Source organism: Poecilia latipinna, unplaced genomic scaffold (assembly GCF_001443285.1).
Source record: "Poecilia latipinna isolate Pla-1442-1.1 unplaced genomic scaffold, P_latipinna-1.0 Scaffold581, whole genome shotgun sequence".
Lineage (NCBI taxonomy): Eukaryota > Metazoa > Chordata > Actinopteri > Cyprinodontiformes > Poeciliidae > Poecilia > Poecilia latipinna.
The window spans coordinates 228234-242503 of NW_015113197.1; the positions used below are offsets into that span (position 1 = coordinate 228234).

The 14270-nt window shown below is 41.1% G+C and overlaps 1 long non-coding RNA gene across 2 annotated transcripts in view; it reads right to left on the reverse strand.

Annotated features, from left to right (window-relative positions):
• The window catches only part of LOC106953443 (uncharacterized), a 44144-nt gene that overhangs the window by 5490 nt on the left and 24384 nt on the right, over nt 1-14270 (reverse strand). For both annotated transcript variants that reach the window (XR_001426197.1, XR_001426198.1), the window contains exons 2-3: nt 8860-8903; nt 778-879 (exon numbers count right to left, since the gene is read on the reverse strand). This is a non-coding gene — a long non-coding RNA (uncharacterized LOC106953443). The remainder of the gene's footprint in view (nt 1-777; nt 880-8859; nt 8904-14270) is intronic.

Consider the following 14270-nt stretch of genomic DNA (forward strand, 5'->3'; position numbering starts at 1 on the left):
AATAGTATATGATTATCTTTTGCCTTTATCATCTCTTGGGAAGGAAAGAGGTGGTAATGTTTTATTCACCCAAAATAACTTTCCATTATTTGAGGTGATGTTTATGTGTGATGTTTGGGCGTCAAAATTTCATGTGCATAAACTAAGTGTTAATAGCACGTCAACATTTACATTTATAAAAGCTTTATACGGATGTCTAAAGCAATGCATCTGTTAATGTCTGAAGTGTTACTCCAATAACATATATATTTACTAATGAAGCAGATGGTTATTTGAAGGGAAGCACTCCTTTTCTTTGCTAACCTGCTTTAGTCATGAATCAGAAACAGGTTTACGCATTACTACCATAGAAGGTACATAATATCTACTGTCTTCCTGAATTCTGCGTTTGGAAGTATAACTAATCAAGCACCAAGGAAAATAAATGCAGGTCCTGGATTGGCTGCTTGTTGCTAGCATGCCAATAGCATTGCGTCTGGGTGTTTCATTGTTCCAACCTGCAACCTGCATTTTCTTTCAAACATATTAGATATGCTCCATGAAAAGTTCTGTATGCCAACTTGGGAAAATGAACAGCTCCATATGTATACCAAAAGGTATGTTTTTGTATTATTCTTTGTATATAATATGTAGTAATACGAGTTATTTCCCTCGTATTGTGATGATTCTGCACAGTTAGAGCTGAGGCTCTATCAGGAACATAAACACAGTATTTTCAATACGGTGCACCTTTATTCTGAAACAGTAAATCATTAAAACCCATTTGAAACCTCATACCTCCTCCTCTTTATGTCGTTAGAAAGTTACACACTCTCTTCACATCTCTGTTGAAGGCGTCCGTCTTTTAAGCTTCTTCCAACGCGCCGCCGTTTCTCCGCTCTGCAGAGAGACAGAAAAAGATGAGAGCTCAAAGCCGGCTGAGCGTTTTCTAATGGAAGTCCTGGTCGTTTCATTCAGATCAGACACCGGCTTCAATGACTTATCATTCTTCTCACATGCTGAGGGTGACGAGGAAGGAGGCTGTTACTGCATTCAGTCACTCATCAGCTTTTCCAGAATATTTGCTCTGTGTAATCACTGCCTGCTAAATCAAGTTTTGTTCATCATATTTAACTTGTTCAAAATATTTTTCCCCTGGTTTTGAGAGGTTTTCTGAGTTTTTTCCACTGATTATTCTGCTGAAGCCAATAAAATGAAATGAAGGTGGTAAACACTGAGGTCCTGACTGACAGGAATATGTGCTGCAGTTTATGCGGAGACAGACAGAAATGCTGAGCAATCGGCAGATGGCCAGATTGAATCCAGCACTTTCGGGCCCAGAATGAACGGCAGGCTTATCACAGGAAGTGCAGCTGGCTGGCGAGCGATGATGCTATACAGCGGCCTGCCTGCCAATCTGATGTCTGTCTGGATTTCCAAAGCAAGCGGGACTTGAAGGCAGCACAACGGAGGAAACACTACATTTTCATATGGAAATATTCAAGAAAGCCTGACTGATGTGGCATGGTTACTTTTGTAGCAACAGAGTCTGATCGGATGGTTTAAACCCATTTATGTCTTCGTGCAAACAGTCAAGATGCTTAAGGTGAAAATCACAAATTATCCTTTTTCCATAATTTTTCAATAAACTTAAGAATGAATTACTCAGGGTGCTGTGGCGGCTGAGGGAACAACAACCCACATAAGGAAGCCATAGTCCTCGAAACAGCCGTCACAGGTTCGATTCCCAGCCTGATGACCTTTGCCATATGTCTTCCCTCTCTCTCATTACCTGACTTTCCTTTCTGAGCACTTTCAAATAAAGGCCACTAGAGCCAAAAAAATAAATAAATAAATAAATAAATTACTCGAACCATGTTTCGACTGCTAGGGTGGAATCCAGCACATTTACCCCTCCATCACTCCTGAGACCAAAGAGTTCCAGCATATAGACAGACCCCAACTATCATTCCTTCAAGACAGGTTCTGTTTTATTTCATAATAATTAAGCCAGACATAACAAATTTCAAGTACAAAGCTGTATTTTTATTACCAATAAGGAAAAAGTCAAATCCACAGGAACCATATGAAATTTGTTCCTGCTACATCTTAATCAATCTCTTATTCCTAAGGGATTGACAGCCATCTACAGCAACATTTATTTAAAACTTTTTTAAATAAATGTTGCTGTAAATCAAATTAGCTCAAATCTTTGAAGAGTTGCTGTAGATGGCTATGGGCAGGAACGATCTCCTGTAGCAGTCCGTATTACAGCGGGTTTGAAAAAGCCTCCGACTGAAGACACAGTTTTTCTGTGATGGACTCATGAAGAGGATGGCAAGGGTTGTCCACAATTTTCTTGATTCTATGTTACAGAACCATACCAATTTATCCATACCCTCTGAACACTTTTATGGTTTCTTGCTTCCCTTCAATGTGTCGAGATTTTAAACCAGGGGTCCCCAAACTACGGCCCACGGGCCGGATCCGGCCCGCATCCACATTTGGTCCGGCCCCCTGAACAATACCAGAAAGCATTCAGATTTATTGTATTTTCCGGTTTATATGTGGATTTTTCTTCAACCACCAGGGGGGGCTCTTTAGCAGGAAGTGTGTCCTGTAAACTCTGGGTGTTTTGTTTTGCATGGCGCATTGCTGCCATCTGTTGGACTTTTAGGGAACTGCTTGACTTTTATGTTATTTAATCAGTACGGTTGTTTGCTAGTGGTAGAGAAGATGAACACACGTGTCTGTTATGAACGCCGCATTCCAGGTCGAGTTCTTCGAAGCGATGCCTGTAAGAAGCAACTTATACTTCAAAACGAGCCTTTATGTTAACATATGAGAAATTATGAATATATTATAGTTACATTCCCTCAATGGAATATATACTAGTCAGTCCCAGTGACCGTTTCACTCATGGGTTTTGCGCATGTGCTTTCTGGGTAAAAATCAATCGAGAAATGCACCCCCCCCTCACCCCCCAGTCAACAATTTCCGGCCCCCCACCAGAGAAGGGAAACGTTATGTGGCCCTCACAGGAAAAAGTTTGGGGACCACTGTTTTAAACGATCGTCCAACAAAAGGTATTGTTCAATTATCAAGCAGAAAAGTCAAACATGCTTTTCTTTTTCTTTTTCTTTTTTTTACCAAAGGCTTAGCATAGATTTATACTCAGCACCTTTTACTCTGCCACCCCTAAATGCAGTGTATTACAATTTTTGAAAGGTACCTTTTTTCCAAAAAAGTTACTCAATGTAACAAGTACTACACACTTTTGAACATAAACAACAACATCAGTAACCTGCAGGCTACTAGTTAACACGCCTAAGGTGTTGTATTTGTATTAACTAGTCATCATTTAGTTAACATTACCTGCATCCAAAAGCATTATCAACTCAGTCGTTTAGTTTGAGGGAAAAACTGTGCAAAGTTCTTTGCATTTTGCGGGTTTGACTGCCAAGCCATGACTCTAACACACAGCTGAGTAGCTCTGCACAGCAGCAGCAGGTCTCCTTCGCTGCCGCATCCCAGCGCAAGCGTCGTAGCGCTCATGTTGCGTTTAAACGCGGCTCGGAAAAACAGGTTACAACTTGTTAACAACGACTAAACTATTTTAATGGTTGAAAAAAGTGACTGAAGGCGCTGTGCGGAAGTCCTACTGTATCAAATTGATATAGGAATAACAGAGAGTTGGCCACTCTGAGGTAAAAACAACCAACAGCTTCCAGTCCAGGGGAGCACGGCTGACTCCGTGGGCGGGCAATGCCCCCCAATGCCCGCCCATGCCGCTGGGCCTGGGGAGACACAGCAAACATGTGGCAGAAAATGTAACAATAATAACTGTAAGGAAACTAGCACTGCACATCACCCTAAATGTGCAGTTATATTAAAGCATCAATAGTTGATGGAAGATGGATGGAGATAACTCCAGGTCCTGGTCTTGGAAAAACAACTGTTAAAAGTGATTGAAGACTTGAGCCTGGGGTGTAGGTTCAGCTTGCATGGGACAGCCACCATGAATACATAGCCAGGGCTGCAGGGGTATGGGTAAGATCAAAGTTGATTCATGTGTTAAAATGGCCTAGTTAAAGTCCAAACCTACGTCTAAATAATACCATTTAAATAAGACTTATAAATCAGTGTTGGCAGATGATCTCCATAAAATCTGACCGATCTGATAGGCAGAGCAAAAAGTTGTTGCGACTCACCCAAAAGGGAGTGAAAAATTCTGAAAAACATGAATGATCTTCCTTGGACTTCACAGTTATGGTCTGCTATATGTTTGTCTGTTGTGTAAAATAGTAGAATACACTGAGGCTTTGGGTTGCAAAGTGAAAATAAAATTAAAAAGTTCACTGGCTGTGAATACTTCTATAGGGATCTGCAGAAAGCAATAAGTATCGCTTCTATAGCTGAAGGTTGTGCGACTGAAGTCAAATAGAATAGAGTTTGATGAAGAAGAAAAAAAGCTATTAAGTTTTTCCTCCTGGATTTTCTTTGAGATGAGAGCTGCCTTGACTTTAGTGCAGAAGAGGAGACTTTGGAGTTTAATTAGTTTGTAAAGTGTTGCAGGGTGTGCCAGCCCTGAAGCGGGGTCCCCATGGCAGGCCAACAACAGCCTGCTCATTAGGAGGAGGCACTGGGCTGGATCTGCAGCTCTGCATGGGCTGCTAGCCGAGTCTCTGCGGCATAGAGGGACACACATGTGAAAACTGGAGCAACATGAGCAGAACACACACACACACACACACACACACACGAGAAGAAATCCAACAACCCCAGGAAATCTGTGACAAGGAGTGGATCCAGCAGATGCATACGTTTGTCACAGTCTTATGTCCCTCATTGTTATCTGTCCAAAGCTCGCTGCCCTGACGGACCGCCATGAAACTGTTAATGCTGCCACCAGTCTATCATGGTGCAGAGGTGGTGTACACTCTGGACTGGTCGCCTGTCCATCCAGCGTTCATCACAGGCCAACGCAAAAACAAGTTTTAACCCACTCAGCCGGACCGTGGGAAGAAATCAGAGAGGAATATTGCATGAACATGAACAAAATACTCTGGTCTAGATCTGGACAAGAAAATAAATGGAAGAAAAGAATTACAGTTTCTACAGCAGAGGGGTCACCACCTACAGCCCTCCAGAGCTACTGTCCTGCTAGTTTTAGACTGCAGGACACACAGCGGGTCTATGCAAATTTTTCACCGCAGTCTGAAAGGCCCAGTTCTGACCTTTTCACCCCGCAAAAAATCTGATTTTCCCACTTCTGTATGCGGAACTAAATCAGATACATATTTGACTGTTTTCAAAGCGCCTGTTGTCTGAACGGTTGCATCACGTTTCATCCGACTTTTATGTCACTCAGACAATGATTTTGCTCCAGAAGAATTTAGATGTGGTAAAAAACTACTGAACCACATCACCATGCCATCAAGTTTGGCAACGATCTGGTAAAGAGCCGTTTGATTTGCAGAGTTCAACTCACATTTTTATTTATTTTCCTAATGACATCACGGGAATAAATAGCTGAATTAGTCTTGCTTTGAGAGATGATGTGTTGTGAATTGAACTGAACTGAAGTTTTTTAACCTTTGCTCAATGGAGTCTCTGGCTGGTATTTGATTCAGCCGCTTATTTAGCTGCTGTCATTCACAATCTTTCTCTTGTTCTTTTTTCCTCTCAGGATTTGTTTGGGAGCAAAGTCCTGACAGAGCGCTGCAGCGTTCCGGCCGGCGCTGCCTGGACCTCCCAGGCACCATGTGGCCCAGTGGCCTGCCAGACAGCAGCAGGGCGAGGCTCGTTCCATGATGCTGAATGTTATTTTGCAGCTGCAGACAGAGGCAGCAAAAATACAAGGGATGTACAATGGAAGTTTGACAGGCCTGGTGTGCCACAGCTGCTCCGAAGCAGCTGCCGTCCCCTCCGACAGCTGGGAGGACGGAGGGAGCCATGCAGGGAGGCAGGCGGGGATGCAAGGAGCAAGATGGAGGAGAGAGAGTTGAAAAAGTGGAGGAAGAATGAAGCAGAGAAAAAAAAGGAAGACGCAGATGTCTTGTCCACACAAATACACAAACATGTCATGTCATGCTCTGCAGGGTTCCATCATCCTCACTTCCTCTCCCGCCATCTTCCTCTGTTTGCACCAGCAGCACATTGAGCTGTCATCCACAGAGCCAGAGCTGCCAAATGACCGGCTCCTGTTAGGTTGTTGCTTCACTAAATTACCTCCGGAGGAAACACACAACATGCTTCACCATCATAAACACTCATTCAGTCTGGTGACTACTTCAACCATGACCTCTGTAATAAGGAAAGCACAGAGAAAGTTCTCCATATGAATCCTACTTTAGCGCTGATAGAAAAATGAAATCAGATTGTGATCACTTCATTAAAGAAGCCATATAATGTAAAATTATTGTTTTGGAGCTTTGCGTCAGGTTATAATGGTATTCCCTCATCAAAAACATACCTGGGCTGTTGCCTTGATTATTTCATGCATGTTCGAGAAATCTTATAATCTCCATGGCAACCAATGAGCTGTGCTAAACGCCTGGGTGGACCTAGCCCTGCCCTCGAGACACAGCTCCACTGCTGCAGTTTCCAAGCTTCCAAGCTTCCGCCTCACAGAGCAGCTCTTTCACTTCACTCCTTCAGAGCAGCCAGCAGCATTTAGCAAACACCTGGTGGAACTGCGCATCTGCTGATCTCATTATAAGAGCTACTTCTCAGTGAAACGCTGGTAAAAACTGTGTTAAAAGAGGAGCCATGTTGTGATGAATCCTGAAGGTGGAGTTTCAAAAAGAGGTTAAAGTATCAAGTTAAATTTATTTTAACTTATTTGACATAAAGCATGTTTATAGCAACTGGAGTTAGCATAGTAACTTGACTGTTATAAAATGACAGAATGTGCTGGAAAATACATAATACTGGCCCTTTAAGAGGACGAGGATCTGAATGAGTTATTTTGCCATAACTAAAATTAGATAAAGGCATTTATGCAGCAAAACATTTCAGATTGAATGCAAACTGAAGCCAGTGAGTCTCAGCTGCATCTGAGTGGAGGCAGGATTATCAGGTTAAACCCAAACTCACAACTAATTAACCGTTCTCAGACAAAGAGCCTCATCTCACCATTTTTATAGACGGGTTTGTAGTAGAGCTCGAGATGACTAATTTTTTTTCTACAAAGTAAAAAGTATTAAGGAGGAAGGGGAAATGTAGGATTGCTTGTAGGGAAACGGAGGTTGCTTCAGAGAGCTGTACAGTGCGACTGACAGCTTCATCAGTGTGTAGGACGTCTGCCAGGCTCCCATGGGACACACTGGTGTGCAGGCGTGCAAGATATGCAAGATAGAAAAACGATTCAATTATCTTTAAAAGGTTGGGGTTTAAATTTACAGTTGTGTATTTTTGTTATTTGTTTGTTGAATTACTTATTAATTATTTTAACTACTACCACACTGGATCAACTAAAACAGTTCCTTTATAACTGACTGTCTGGCCCCATCTTGTGGATGGTAGGCAGAATCCTGAAGGTTTGCTACATCAATATTTTTTCATAATTGTAATAACTATGAAAACCTTAAGAAACAGTCAGATAATTCCTCATATTGTGACTTGGTAATAAAACCACAGCATCGCGAATTGACCAAATGCACTTATTCTTTTTATTGTATTATTTTTGCTTTAAAGACAAATTTGTGAATAAGAACAAACATGGGAGGCAGCTGAGTCATAAGACCAACCAGAGCTTTTAGTTTAAAAAAAACTAAAAGCGTCATCTTCTCCAGTTCATTCTTCTGAATAAAGTCAATCTACTGGCCTATTTCAATCCCGTTCATTTACTTTGTCCTGGAAAAAGAAACTACCTCCATCCTGCTTTGTTCCAACCTTGGGGAGGAGATGATTCCTCAGTTCAAAGGAAGTAAATCATTCAGTTTTTACAGTTATTTGCTCATCACCTTCAGCTAAATTAAAGGATTATACTGTAATAATGTATTCAGTGACTTGAAGGAAGGAAGATTGAAAACTGATAAACATGACTGATAAACTGGCTCAACAGCTTGTGCTAATCTGAAAACCGTGAATGCCATTATGTTTACTCCTACTTTGTGTTTTTCTGTATTTTAAATGTACTTTGTTGCTATTCTTATGTTACTTTCACCAGTGAGCAACTCCCAGGCACCAGGCAGTCCCAGGCAGTGGTCCAGAAAGAGCACTGGACCACAGATACAGAGTCTGCAGACTGAACTGGAGCACTAGATCCAGTTGTTTCAAACTTCAACACAGTCCACGCCTCCAGCCAGCCATCGTTTCTCAATATCCGAGGGTCCAGACCATCTGGACGAAGCAAAGCATAGAACAGGAGGCTGAACTTCACCAGGTTAGAAAACATCCATTCACACCTCGCAACACTTCATCCCCACCTAAGATCCACAAAAGAACTCCCCTCTTCCCTCTGCCTGCACTACAGATAAATGGTACACGGTCTGTGTACCATTTCCTTCTGCACCAGAGGACCCCAAAGCGCTTCACGCTACATTCAGTCATTCATCCGTACACACACTGATAGTGGTAAGCTACTGGACAGTAGCCACAGCTGAGACAAGGCTGCCATGCACCGGCACCACCGGGCCGACTGACCACCAGCAGGCGAGGGGGTGCTAGTGTCTTACCCAAAAACTGGGGTTGTTACAGAAGCATCCAAGTCGGAATTCAGAAAGCGCTGCAATAGGCTTTTATTCAACCTAAAAATTTCAACTTCTGAGAGTGAAACGGACAATCATACCAGTTCATGTATGGCTGCAATGGTATTAAACTGCAGTGGGACGGTGCGTTTCAGTAGACACGAAGCAGGAAGAGAAGTTTTCTTACCTCTCAGCTGACTTCAGTCGGTAACCTTATGGCTGACAGCTGACCTATGGGATCAGAGTAGATGTCAGTCATTCATTTCATTTTATTTTATATTTATTTAAACAAATGAAGTTTAAAAAGTAACACATACACATATCGACAGAGAAAAACAATTATTGTGAGTGGTTCAAAGGGACCAGGATGAAGTAAAAGCTTTTATATTCCTATGCATAATACACCAAATATGACTATACACAACTTACTCTTCTGAATTACATCTGTTGTATTGAAATGTGTATAGAATTCAACTGCATATTTTTGAAGTATACAGGATCTTACTGCCATCCATTCCATATAAGGAAAATAATCTGCCTCTCAAATACTGGACTGCCATTTATATATCCAAAGTTTTTGAGAAATATGACAGATTTATATGTCATAATAATGTTTGACATGTATGCTTAATATGTGTGAGTGCTGTCTGTCTGAGCTGCCTCTATCTCTGTCTGAGGCGCTGATGAGGTCCGCTCTGCGTTGATAATAAGCTCATTAATCATGCCTCTATGATGATCAGCATTGATTAGCTCGGGGACGAAGCAGCCGCTGCTCTGAATCAGAGATAGCAAAGAAAGGGAGGGTTCAGCAGCTGAATGCTGGAGGGGGCCGGATGAAATCAGCCTGTTTTTCTTGGGAGAGGAGACGGTTATCAGTGGGAGCGTCAGGAGGACATACTTCTGTACAGGAAAAACTCACATGTTGTTGCCGTTTAAAGATTCAGGAATGATGGCAATCAGTTCAGAACTGAAACCATATTTTAAATTCAGCAGCTCATAGAAAGACTGATAGAAAACTGAGATTTTCCTTCATCAGTAACCCGACCGTTCTTCAGCCTGTTGGAACGGATCGTCTCCCTCCCTGCCTCTAGTTCTGCTAAAAATAAAAAGGCAACATATTTTTTCCCACTCTGCTGAATAAACTGCATAAGGGTTACACACAGCTGGACTATTGTCAGTTGTATCCTGGACTGAACTTGGTTTTGTTTCCATTGAAATGCATAAAGTTGAACCTAAATTAAACTTTGTTGCAGATATCTTCATACAACTAAATCCCCATAAACGTTCTTAGAAAAGTCTGATCATAATTTACACTCTCTTCACTTTTTCTGTTGTGAGTTTTTAACAGATCATTTTCGGCTGAGTTGTGTCTGTTTGTTCCCAGTGATGGATGGAAGTCACACAGCGATCATGTGACCTGTCACACATTAGCAGGCCGGAGCAGCTCCTCATGGCACAATGAGATCAGTTTATTCATACTTTATGGGCTTAAACTTATTTGTGTGTTTATATTAGTGCACAATATCAGGAAAACACTAAGTTTGTAATGTTGAAAATATTACAGTAACGATGTGACAGTCAATAAATAAAAAAATTCCTAATCAGGCCGATGCAAACATATACAGCTAATATTTTATCTAATTGACATGGTTTTATTGAAAATATCGCATCAAGCTAAAGCTGAATATAAATTCATGCTCATGTGTCATAGTTTTAAAAATGATACAATGTTCCTATTTAAAGTACCGTCCATCAGTAGAGTGGCATGAAACGAGGCCTGATACACAGCAGGTAGAGGTGTTATGTTCACATGGATGTGTGCTGGCTTCATGGTGAGCACTGCGCTTTGCATTACAACAGCCTCACCTCCATCAGGAGAAATGAGGATAAAAAATGAGGGCAGGCCCAAATAAGAATGGAGGCTCCTGGGGTCCGCTCACAAATCCCTCAGCAGTGAAGGAAGCATGTCCTCACCGCTCTGCTGAAGCTACCTGACTGAGGCGGAGCCACACTGATACAACTTCATGTTTCTGTCCTTATTAGAAAGACGGGATGACTTCCATTTATGTACGTGGCTTAATTCAAACTCTAGCCTGATTTTTGCCTTTACTTTCTCCGGTGTAAGAAGACACTCAGCAGGAATGCTTCATAACCTAGTTAATAATGGAGCAGAGGCATTATGAGCTATTACAATCTAAAGAGCCATTTCTGCTCTTAAACATGCTAAACAGATTTTATGTAGAGACAGAAAATAATAAAATAAAGCTGATCATGTATTTTAAATCCCTGCCACTTAAAATGTCAACTATCGTTATTATTAAAACAATCAGAAAAAACAACAACAGAGAGAATGTCAAAATGGTCTTGAATTATTGATAGAAAATAATTAACAATAGCCTGTTGATAGTAGCCTGCAGCCTAAGCAAAAGCATGACCTTTATAATCCTTACTGTCAGTCTGTTCTATGCATCCCTCTGTTAAAACCCATTAAACAGGTTTAACCAGTCTAGTTATGATGTTTATGTGTTAAACCTCTGCTCAGTTTGACATCGTTTCTGGAGCCTAAAGAGCTTCAGGTTGCTCCAGCATGTCATCTGATCTCCAGCAGGTCCAGGTCCTCACTGAGTTTTTGGTCTAAATTTCAATGAATAGCAACTTATGTGCCATTGCTACAACACAACCTAATAGAGCAGTATGCAAACTCTCTGCCTGTGCCAATGAAGATTCTCTTCCTTTGGCCTACTGAACATAAGAATAAAGTTTGATTCATTGACCACTAAGGTAATTGATACAGCAGTCCTAAGTATTTCAGTTACCGTATTTTCCGCACTATAAGGCACACCTAAAAACCTTCAATTTCCTCAAAAGCCGACAGTAGGCCTTATAATCCGGTGCGCCTTATAGTGCGGAAAATACGGTAATAATTATGATGGCACTAATCAAGCAGCACTGTTGGAACAATAAAACCAACATGGTCATGTGATCAGCTCCATTAACCTCGAAAGGCGGAGCTGGATGTGACATCACACCCGAGTCTCACAACCCCCCTTCCTGTCTGACCACTGTCAAATAAAGGCCACTAAAGCCCCCCAAAAATTTTTCAAAATAAAATTTAAAAAACTTAAATATTGTTCAAAAATATGATATGATCTCAAAATACAAATAGCACAACACAAATAAAATAAGAATTTGAATGTAGTTCAAGACTCTGAAAAATATGACAACAGAAAAAAAAATAAAAAAATCCCAAAATACAGTGGACCCCGATATTCACAAGGTTATGGATTATTGATTGGCTGCTTTCCAACAACAGTGTAAATTGGCATTGCGCCGAGGTCTTTCAACTTCTTAACCATATTTTCTTTCAAACATTTTAGATGGGCTTAGTGATAAAAAAAATCTGCAAATAGGCAAGTTTTCCACAAATAATTTGAAGTTACATTCCACAGATAAATGTGGGTGAGGGTCCACTGTATACAGATATTAAAATCTTCAACCAGTTTTAACTCGTAAAATAAATAAAATAGCATTTTAAATCATAAAAAGTTACTGAAATATACAAAATTAATTTTTTTTTGGCACAATATGCATTCAGTAAATTCCTTTTTCTTAACTGTGTTTGCACGGATCAGTTGTGTTAAGTGGTGGTGAAACCACTGACATGCCAACTTAAATCACAGACTAATCATAAAAAAGTGGTTCATAAATGAAACAATATGTAATGAAGTGGAACGATAGAGGGAAAACGTACTGAACCCATCAAGAAAAGGATGCACAGTCAGGCACAGAGACCCCAAAAACCAGCTGAAACGGGTCATCTAATGACCAAAGTACACCGCCCCAACTGACCTCCATGAAAAAGGCTTGCTGTTGCAAAAAATCACTAATGGTAATGGTTAAGCAAGCGTCTCTAAACTTCTAAATGTTCTAGTCAGCGCTGCTGGAGCTTTAATAAAGTAAAGAAATGAATTTGTGATTTTTTTTTTTTCTTCGCCCCGTTTTTAGAGAGCAGGTTCTGCTGATGTTCTCAGTGGAAGCTGCACCTGGTTCACTGCTGCTCTCCTCTCAGCTCCACCAAACAAACCAGCAGAGAAAGACAGAAAACAATGGAGGGGAAGACGGCCTGCCAAGACCAAATGCACGCACCCACACGCATGCATACACACACACTTTTTTATCACAACCCCGCAAGCACATGAGCACACACATCCTCTGATAAAAGCCACTAGCAAAGTCTGTCACTCAGCTAATGTGTTTTATCAGGTTTTAACACACCTGCCATCCTCAGCTGGAATTAAAGCCTCACCTCTCCCTCGCCTCCAGACTCACACTTCCTCCTATCTCTAAGTAGCTCTGTGCAGTGTGCTGGATTAGGCTCTGTGGTAATAACTTGCATAGTGAAAAGTGCAAGACTGGGGCTTCCTTATGTGCACAGTAACATGCTCTCTATAGCTCAGGAATGAAGCGTTGTCTGTCCTTTTTAGATTTATTTGCATAACCACCAATCCTGCGAGCCCTACTTCTGTGCAGTATTTTGTCAGCTCAGTGCCAGGAACTGTTTTAAACATTGTTCCTCTCAGAGTGCCATGGTCCTGCTTTCTGTGGCAGATTGGAAAATGATGACATTTCAGAGTCAGCCGTGTCTCTTTTTGCCCAGCATTGCCCTAAATTCCTTGTTATGTGACTTAAAGTGTGAAATCTGTCAACCACAGATTCCCACAGAAACTTTGCAACCAGAATAGAAAAAAAAATCCAACTGAAATACAGTACTGTGAGGAATTATAAGCACTGTTAAGGAATTTTTCTGTCCTTGCTTTTTGTGTTCACAACTAAACGTTTCAGTTCAGCTACTCTTAGCTTGAACATAAAACAGCAAAACATGGTGGTAATAGTGTGATGGCTTGGGGCCGCCTCACTCATTCTCTAGCAGAAAAATCTGAAGGAGAATTTTTCCACTATTGGTTTTTGACCCTCAGCTCAACCCCACTTAGGTTCTGAAACAATGATCAATGACCAATGATCCATGTAAATTTTATTTTTCCTTTGGATTAAAAAAAGTTCAGCCGTGGCTGTTGAAAGCAGCTCCTGGAATCTCTTGTATTTTTAACAGTTCTAGTCCAGCAGTAGCTGCGTTTCCATTAACCACACAATTGCATAATTTGGAAATACAGAAATAAATTAGCTTTTTGGGAACAATGCAATTTAAAAAGACAACTTTTTAAATAAAACATTTTCATCTGTGTAGGAACAGATGGATTTTGCAAAACTGCAGTGTAATCACTATTTTCCGTGTCATGCCAGTTTGAATACAGCAGCAACTCGCTTATTTGTGGGCTCATTAAATGTCAAGTTTGTCATTCGAACATGTTGAATCCATAACGCTTCTGTAAAATCGGAACTATTCCCCCAAAACGTCGCCTACATGGCCACGCCCAAGTAAGGCGGGGCTTGTCACTCCAACACATGAATAAGACGCCAATGTTTCCTCTGACATTAGCAGAACATTTGCAATGGAAATGCAGCCAGTGTGGCGAGTGTGTCTGAGTGCCAAGTGAGGCTTAACCAGTGGTGGAGAAAGTACTCAAAAAATGTACTTAA